Here is a 10,488-nt window from a genome sequence, read left to right on the forward strand (position 1 = left end):
AAATCAAATCTGTATATAAAAACATACCTATATATAACTTTCTTCCTAGGCCTTCAATTCGAATACTAAAAAATTAAGAAATAAAATCAATTAAAAATTATTTCAGAGAATGGAAAATTAAAGAATGTCCCCAATCATATTTTATAAGGCCAATAGAACATTACTACTGAAACTTCATATGACAGCTATAAATAAAAATAAATTTCAGGCAAATCATTTTGATTATAACACATGTGAAAAAAAATGCTTATAAACAGATTCCAAATTTTTTATAAAAATTACTGAGTATTAGCAGATATATATCTTGTGTTATTAAGGATTGAAGGAGAAAAATACATTATTTTTCACACCTTATGGAGTTCATTGTGGAATATATCTAACAGAAAGAAATATCAGAAAGATTAAAATATGTTGTCATAGATTTTGCAGTTACCTTTTTGTAGGTTGTTGCTGATTTCCTTTTTCTCAGTTTTGATAATATGTCTTTGCATCATAAAAAAATGTATCAGACAAATGGCATTCTTATTGCCAAGACAAATGAATAGAACTATATATGAAAATGGAAAAAAATGTGTTATTTAATTAGTTTTCTCACGTTACCTGCTTGTTCTATTTGTTTATTTATTTAAGTGTACGTCTTTTCTATGGTATGGTTACCTTTTCCCAGATGGAGGCAATGTGAATTGTAATCCTGGAGAATATTTGAGAAATAAAAAAAACAGCATGGACAACATTGAAATTAATATTATATAATTTTACCGCTGTTTCTGTACTTTGAGAGATCCAAAAATGTCAAGAATAATTTACTTACGGTGGCAAAGAAAAATGAAATAATGTACAAGTGCAATTTCCATAACAAACTCATTTGGCACCTGTAACTTAGCCAGAGAAAGCCCATTTATATTGAATTCCAAATGAGGTGAAGGGGCATGCAAATGAAACCAAATTGAAAAGATGGAGAAAATACTGAGAAAAAATTCCTTCCAGTGTCACCATGGAGTTCTCTGAGAATCCATGGAACAACAACATAGAGCACAGATCCACAAGCTATCTTAAAAATGAAGTAAGAATAACACCTTCACATGAAATCCTAAGTGATATATTCAATGAAAAGTGTCCAAGTCCAGTTTGTGTTGCTACATCAGAATACCAAAGAACAGGTGATTTATAAGAGATAGAGAAAATCACGACCTGTGTGATGTTTACTCAGTTTCCCCAAACTAGCACAGTGAGTCAGAATAGAAATATTTGAGATATGAGAAATTTAAGAAATAAAAACAAGATTCAGAAATAAGTGAAAAGTGGGGCACAGTGGGATGATTCAGAACTGGTGGAGACTGGATCTAACAACAAAATGAAGCCCACCATGCTATATTTAAATGTGTAGCAAAACCAGTGGGATTCAGTGTGAAGGACTTCCTGAGGAAAACAGGAAAAAGATTTCAAAGATAACTTGCTTGGGGCTTAACAGCTTATGCCCACCTCCTCTATTTTAAGGCTCCAGGAAAATATAGTACTACTTTAAAAATATAACTGGGATAATAGTAGTGTAGGAGAAACTACATAAGTGAAAAATTATGAAAAAGTAGTTTTATGTCATGTTTTAATATGCTAATAATCCCTCATTAATATGCTATGTTGATTGTAGTTAAGGTTTTTTTTCTTTTTTTTTTTTGCTTTTCATCTAATTCTTTTATTCAGTCATCAAAATATAGAATATTAAAACTTTATTTTCAATTAATAAAAATAAAAATATTAGTGGTTGCTCTTGGCAACGATAATCTCACAACTTGATAAATTTTAATGTTGAGAAGGATCTCTCTGCTTATGACATTTAATTGTATTTTTTGTGTAGTGGTGAATTTTGAGATTTATCTATTTATTTTTGATATCAAAGTATTCCACCACCATTTTTAAAAAGTACAAGATTTTCTTTTGTGTTGTTCTTGAAGGATTTTATAAAAACAGTCAGCCACACTTGTGTGTTTCTAGTTTGAGGCAACATGTTTCATTGCATTGATATATGTGTCCTATTTATCCACAGTACCAAACTCCTGATTTCTACAGTTATATAATTAATTTTTAAAGCAAATAAAGTGATCCTTCCCACTTCTTTTTCAAAATTATTATACTCATTCTACTTCATTTTTCATGTTAATTTTATCATAGTCTTGTCAATACTTATATTGTGTTTTTAAAATTTAATGGGAAATACATTACATCTTTGCTATATTGAGTCCTCCAACAGATGAACACAGAATATCACTCCCCTTACTTAGAATATCTTAGATCTCTTTCATTAGCATTTTGTAATTTTCTGAATAAAAGTGCTATACATGATTTTTAAATATAGGTATTTCTTTGAGTTTGAAACATGTTAACAGTAAAATAAGTTTAATTATTATTGCTGTTTTATTCTAAAATATATACACATGAATAATTAATCTTGTATTTTAATACTGTGTCCAGAAACTTTGATAAAGGCATTTGATTTAATTTTTATTTGTAGGTTGCTTAAAATTGTCTACATTGCAATTATATCAACTGTAAATTAACTTATGTAGTTTAACTTTTCCATATTATATTTTTAGGAGTTCTATCATATACCTCCACAACTGATTTTTTTTTTAAATTTATTAGTTGTTGGTGATTTTTAAAAATGTTTAAGAACTGAATTTTGGTATTAAACATTAATAATTTTAATGAATAATTTTTAAAATTCTTCAATTTCAAAATTATATCATGCAAAAATACTGTGGCATAAGTATTATAGAGAGAATTATAAGTTAAATAGAACCTTTGCTAACATGTGATAAGTTAAATCACAATATGTGTGATTTTCTTGGAAAATGTAAAGTAATTCAATATATGATCCATGAATTTCTTAATATTAGTAGAATAGCCCCTATTATTATGAATTTATTTTACTTATCAGACCTTTTATTCTGTTGTTGCCAATTCTCTTAATGCGAGCTATACAAAGAGTATTATGAAATAACATTACCAACTTTTAAAAATGTGAATTGCGTGCTTCCATTTCTTAATTTCCAATTTAAATATATTTGGTTCTAAGGTTCTGAAATAAATTTTTAAAGCTCCTCAATTACAAAAAAATAATATTATATTATTCCTTTTACATAACATTTATGAAATAGCATAATTAATGTAATGGAAGAGTTATTTTCAATGATTTGAGACAAAGGGTGGAGTTGAAGAAATTATCTAAAAAGGCATAAACATTTTTTTTTCATGTTACAGTTAGGTTTCTTGATTTTGGAAAGGGTTGCATGAATCCACACATTGGATAAAATTGCATAGGGATTTGCATACAAATACACACAGATATAGATTCCCAGATCTACATTCACTGAAATCTACATTCATATGTAGCCTCTATAACTCATTAGTTCAGAACAAGCTCTAGAATTGTACCAATGTCAATATCCCTATTTTTTTACTGTAATGTAGCATTGCAAGATGTTAATCTGGGGAAAGGTTGTGTGAAATTTCCTTAAGATTTTGGTATATCCCTTTCAAAATTCATGTTATTCTATAATTAATTTAAAACATACATTTTGAAAGTAAATAACATCAAAAAAGTGTGCCTTACTAGACGAATTTTATGCTGCCCTACTCTGCCCTGACTAGTGTTTGGGAATTCCTATACAAGAATCCTTTAGAGAAATTTATGAAACTGTTAAATAAACACTTCTTATTTTGGTAGTAGAATATCATGATACTGTTATTTAAGAAATGTCACTTTTAGTCTGAGTGTTTTACTCTGGCATATGTTGGGAATTACTGCTTAATTTAAAATCGATCCACCCACCTTTTTCTGCTCCATGTTGGGCTGCCCAGACCTTTCAATATAGTGATACAAGATAAAATGAGCCTTAAACTATCCATACTGGTAGATAATATGTCCAAGGTAAGCTATAATTGATAGTCATTTCAGTATTGAGGAAAGTCACTGGATTTGTATTATTTTTCTTTTATTGTGAAAGGATAATTCACATTTGATCCTATGAAGTGATGTCTTTGGTTCTCTGCTTCATAATCCCAATGGGAGCTATTCATTATCAGTGGGTAACAAGATGAACTAACATGATGAACATGAGTGCACAATGTTATTCCTAAGTTATTAAAATGTGCAATTCTGGACACATGGTGAGAAGAAGAATGTGTTGATACCATGAGATAAATTTCCTATTATACTCTGCATCTTAACACAGTTAAAACCTTTCATGGGTACCACATCTAGTTTTTGCTCTGCAACTTAAAAGAAAACCATGGAGGATTAAGAGAGAGTCCCCAAAATGATTAAAGGATTAAGAATATGACCCTAAAAGAAGGTTAAGGGATGATAATTGTTTAGCCTGGAGACTAGGAATCCAAGAGATAAATTGGAATTATATGTTAAGAATATATCAAATGACAGACAATTTTTAAAAAAGAACATTTTTATGTATTTTCTAATTCTGCCTACTATGCCCATAATAACAGATCATAAATTACAGAAGAAAAAAAAATAGATTGTATTTTCAATGGAAATTCAAGAAAATTAGGTCTTTTAAATATTTAAAATTATTGTCTATGGGTAGTGTGGCAATTCCATTGTGAAAGCAAATAAAAAGAATATTCAATCAAAATGAGCCTAATTTGACAGGGAATGAAATGCATTTTCTGTCATAGAATCCCCTCAGCAAAGAATTGCGCTAATGTTAGGCAAAAACAATATGAAATACTTATACAAATCATATAAAGCAGACATATCTATTTTTTCGTTGGTATAAAAAATAATTCTTGGCACTAAATGATTGTATGCGAGATTATGTTCTCCCTCTGCAGCGTGTGGGGTCTACTCTGTTTCCCTATGTGGCATATTTTCCCTCTTTAAAAACTTTAGGGTTCTACTTCTTTCCCATTCTTCCTGCCTATTGTCCTAAACCTGTGAAGCCATCTACTTGTTTATTTCACAGATATTTCCTGAATATCTCATGTTCTATAAAAACTGTTTTGTCTGTTAAAAACACAATAGATAGCAAATAAAATAATAAATTCTGTAACATGGAGTTAAGGGTCTAGTAGCCATACAGAGAAGTAGATAGTCATTGAAATGAAGAGTGCCATTAAACCATATAATTTGTAAAGATTATGTTTAAAGTACAATAGTTACTTTAAGGTAACTGCTCAGTCTTTCTGAATACTAACTTTTCCATCTGTTTCTTTCCCAGATGGAAAGTGTTCATTATATCTTCTTGACATATGGAGTAAGGTCTTGAATTTGCACAACGAATCTGTGCTACATTTTGGGCCTCTGAGGTTGTTTGAGGTGAGGATTTCCCTTGGCTGGTCTAATCATTACCCATGGGTCAGGAATCTGTCTAGGTGATCCTATTCTCCTTCAGGTTTAATTTATTCCCCTGATATCTGGCTGTGATTCCCATTTGATTCTTGAACTGTTTCAGGTCACACTGGACTCCACTTATAACTCTATTTAGTCCTTTCCAAGGCAAATTTGTGAAACATTGACCAACAAACATATTAGTTACATTTTTATTTAGCCAAAAGTTATCACAATCTTTTCAGCAGATGGATCTTCATGAAAGTGGATCAATGTTAAAGAAATGATTACTATATTCATGAGTACAAATACTCTTGATGATCAAGAGACAACTGGATATATCCCATATTTTCTTCATCCTTTCATCAATTGATGGAAACTGAGACTGATTTCATAGTTTGACTATTGTGAATTATGCTGCTATAAATGTAAGTTTGCAGGTACCACTATAATGGATGGCTTAATTCCTTAGGATAAATTCCAAATAGTGGTAAAGCTGGCTAATATGATGGCTTCATGACTAGTCTTTTAAGAAGCTTTATACTGATTTCTGTAATGGTTATCCTAATTTACAATCCCACCTATAGTGTAAAACTTTTCCTTTCATTCCACATCCTCTCCAGCATTTTTTATTTGTATTCTTGATGATTTTAATTCTGACTGGTGTCATATGAAGTACTATAATTTTGATTTATATTTTCCTAATTGCTCATAATGTTGAAAGTTTTTTCACATATTTGTTGACTATTTGTATTTCTTTTTTTGAGGATCCTTTAGAGAAAGTGTCTATATTCTGGAATGTTGAGCATATATTTTTCCCCAGGAGTTGCATAACATAATTTCTATGTCTTTCACCCATTTTGAGTTGATTTTATGACTAGATAAGAGTCTAGTCTCATTTTTCTACATATGGATATCCAGATTTTTCCAGCAACGTTTGTCAAAGAAATCATCCTTCCTCCAGTGTATGTTCTTGCACCTTTGTCAAGAACCAGGAGACTTTAGAAGTGTCTTAGCTTCTGTACCATTGGTCTATGTGTCTGTTTTCCAGGGAGTTTTATTCAGTCATAAGTCATAAAAAAGTAAAATTATGCCATTTGTAGAAAAATGTACAGAACTTGCCACCATCTTGTTAATTGAAATAAGCCAAATTCACAGGGTCAAGGGTTATATGTTTTCTCTCATATGTGTGGGCTAGAGAGAAAAAAAAATGAAAAGAAAGGTGAAGGTATGGTTTTATGAAAAGTAAAGGATATCAGTAGAATAGAGGAAAGGGATTAGAGGTAAGTAAGGAGGGGAGAGGAGAGAAGTGCTCTGATGGGATATTGCCCAAACTGTATTATTATTTGTGTGTGTATGTGTGTGTTTGTGTGTGTGTGTAATAATATGTAGCAACAAATATCACCATATGTACAACTGTAATGCACCCATAAAAAATGAGAGAGAAAGGGAGAGAGAGAGAAAAGATAGATAGATAGATAGATAGAGATAGAGAGAGAGAGAGAGAGAGAGAGAGAGAGAGAGAGAGAGAGAGAGATTGATTTGGATTGTTACTCCTGTTGAGTAGCAATAGGATGGGTCTCTCAGGAGGGCAGGTGATCCCCTGCTGGTACTTTCAATACTGTCCTGCCCTGTCATTAACAAGGTCAAATTACAGCCTCAAAAATGCAGAACTTCCCTATAATGTAACACAGTGTGTACATCTAGCAAAATATCACATGTACCCATAAATATGTATGCTTATTATGATAGCATATATCAGTTGAAAACATTTAGTTTTAGAAAAGCAAAAGAAAAGTGATGGAATATTTAATGATTCAAAAGGTTCCAAATCTTAAGCTTATGTGTCATCAAAATTTGTTTTCTATTTAAAGAAATCTAATGAAAACTAAAATCAACAAGCCATGATATTTGTTGAAGTAAAGGAATTATAAAACAAGCACTAGAAAAAACATATACAAAGTGCCACTATGTGATCACTTGCTATAGATATTTTTTTTCTGATTTTTCCTATGTATGTGTACATATATGGGGAAAATTAAAATATATATGTATCTATATATACTTATATATTTAACATTGCTAAAATGGTCATGCTACAGAAGGTAATCTGCAGATTTAATAAAACACAATCCAGGTACCAAAGGTTCTTCAAAAAATAGAAAATATACAGTAAAATTTATATAAAACTAAAAAAAAAAAAAAAACAAACAACAAAAAAAACTTCAATAGCCAAAACCATTTTCAACAAAGAAAAGAAAGCATTAGGCACTATAATATGAGAGGTCAAAACATACTGCAAAGAAATCTTAGTCAAAACAGCATTGTATTTTCTGAAAAACAGAAATATATATGAGAAAAACACAATATTTAAACTATTAGTAAACTCATTTATCCATAGTTATCTGATTATCAGAAAAGGTGCTATTAACACACACCGGATAAGTCAGTCATTTCAATAAATAGAATTAGTCTGGGAAAATTAAATACGCACATGCAAAAGACTGGAACTAAACCCCATCAGTTACTAGTTACAAAAATCTATTCAAAATAAGTTAAAGACATAAATGTAAGATTTGACCTATGAAACTTCTGAAATTCATAGAGAGAATGATTCAGGACATTGTAATAGGATGATTTTTAGTGAAGATCTAAAAGCACAGGAATTAAAAGCAAAAATGAAAAAAGAGAATGGGCTTCTATGAAACTTATAAGCTTCTGCCCCCAAACCAACCAACCAATAAGAAAATGAATTTTTGACATTTGCCAGTAAATGGATGGATCTGGAGACTATCAAGCTAAGGGAAATAAGCCATTTCCAGTAAACCAATGATTGATTGTTGTTTCTGATATGTGATAGAAGTTCACTAGATTAGACAAACCGGAATGAGGAGAAAGGATGGAGGAATAGGAGTGTCTGTACATGTATGAATAAACCACAGTGAATCTTACCATCTTGTATACCCACAAGACTGAGATCTTAATTAGAATAATATACATTACATGCTTGAACAATTATATCAAAATGGGTTCTACTGTTATATATAACTAAACATAACCAACAAAAAATGCAATATACAGAACAATCTAGACAATGGGAAAATGTGTGCAAAACACACATTTGAGAAAAAGCTAACATCCAAGATGCATAAGGAACTCATGAAACTCGAAAATGATTCACATAAACTCTTTTAAAAAGGAGCAAATTAATGTACAGACATTTCTCAAAGGAGATACAAATGACCAGCAGACATTAAAATTTGCTCAACATCACTAATTTTCAGGGAACTGCAAACTAAAACCATAATGGGATATCATCTTATCCTAGTAAGAATGCCTCTTATCAGAAAGACAAAGGATAAGTGCTGGCAAAGGTGTGGAGTAAGGAAATGCTTGCACACTGTTGGTAGGAATGTAAATGTGTACAGCTTTATAGAAGACACGATGTAAGTTTCTTAACAAAATGAAAGCAGAACTGCCATATGACCTACCAATCCCACTATTGGTATATATAAAAAGGGAATTAATTTTAAAAATCAATTTAAGAAGCATCTATATTCAGATATTGATTGCTGAAGTATTTACAACAGCCAATAAATAAATTAAAAAAAAAACTAAGTGTCTATCAACTGATGAATAAAGGAAATGTGATGCATATACACATTGGAATTCTATCTTCTTATAAATAAACAATAAAATTCTGTCATTTTGGATGACATGGATTGAACTGGAGATTGTTATGTTAAGTGAAATATGCCAGGCACACACAGACAAGCACAGCATGAACTCACTTATATGGAATCTCAAATTTTTTATCTCACTGAAGTTGAGAATCAAAAGGTGGTTATCAGAGACTCGGGAGCATAAGGGTGAGGGGATGTGGAGAAGGTTTCTCAATGGTTTCTAAGTTACAGTTAGAAGAAAGAAGCTCTGAAATGCTATTTTATAGTGGGGTAACTATAAATAGTGATAATGTGTTGTGTATTTTTTAAAAGGTTGAAGAAAGGATTTGAAAGCTTTTAACATAGATAAATATTAAATGTTTGAGGATTCTGAAAGATATTACCATAAATAATATTAAATGTTTGAGGAGATAGGTATGTTTAATCTAATTTAAACATTATGTAAAATGTATACATATATTTCAACCATTATGTTACTCTATTGATATGCATTATTTTTGTTTTATATATCAATTGAAATAAATACAATTTAAAAATAAAAAGGAAAATGAGGTTTTTCTTCTCTGTACTATAGGTTTTAAATCATAATATATTTGCATATTAATGTGCGATGTTATACAGTAACCCATTATATATTATTTTTAATGAATTAAATAAAAAGCATTTTATACCATTTTGAAAGGATGTTAAATCTGCTTGAAAAAAATTAAACAACTGTATTGGTGTTGTTTTACATTATTGACTTCATTTAGAATAATACTTTGCTGAGGGAGTTTTTAACAGAGAAGTTACTTGGTACCAAATATCCCCTCAAGCAATTATTTGAACTTATCCCATTACATAACTGATTAAGAAGTCTTTGATAGGCTGCTAGTGGTTCTACTTGTTTTATAAAATCTTTATGATCAAACTTGTTTTATCATATGTGGATAATAATGTGATAATAATGAGTAAAATGTGAGTAATAGATACTAATAGAAGTTAGATTTAACATGTTATTACCTTACTCATAGAATCAATGTGACAAATAATTATAGCATTACAAAGACCTTGGAACAATCCTGACTCATAATAAACACTGTCTATAGTATGCTATTTTATTAATGCTCTGAGAGAAAAAAATATGTATATACATAAAATTTAAAAAATACATATTAGGTGGTCAGAGGGTTACATCTAGTGTTTAAAACTATTTTCTCCTACTTATTTTATATTCTTTTCATCCCCAGCAAAAATTTTGGCTGAAGTGTGTGGACCAATATATAATTTCACTGTATTTGATAGTTATAATTTTACATTGTTAATTACAGGGCAGCACAGCACCAAGGGGTTCCCCAGAATATCTTTGAACCTTAGGAGAGATATTCTGCACTCCCACAGTGAGCAATAGGAATTTGATTCTCTCTTGATCTTGAGTTTTATATTGAAAATATTAGGTCATTTTAAATATTTTTCATATAA

This window comes from Urocitellus parryii, unplaced genomic scaffold (genome assembly GCF_045843805.1).
Source record: "Urocitellus parryii isolate mUroPar1 unplaced genomic scaffold, mUroPar1.hap1 Scaffold_40, whole genome shotgun sequence".
Classification (NCBI taxonomy): Eukaryota; Metazoa; Chordata; class Mammalia; order Rodentia; family Sciuridae; genus Urocitellus; species Urocitellus parryii.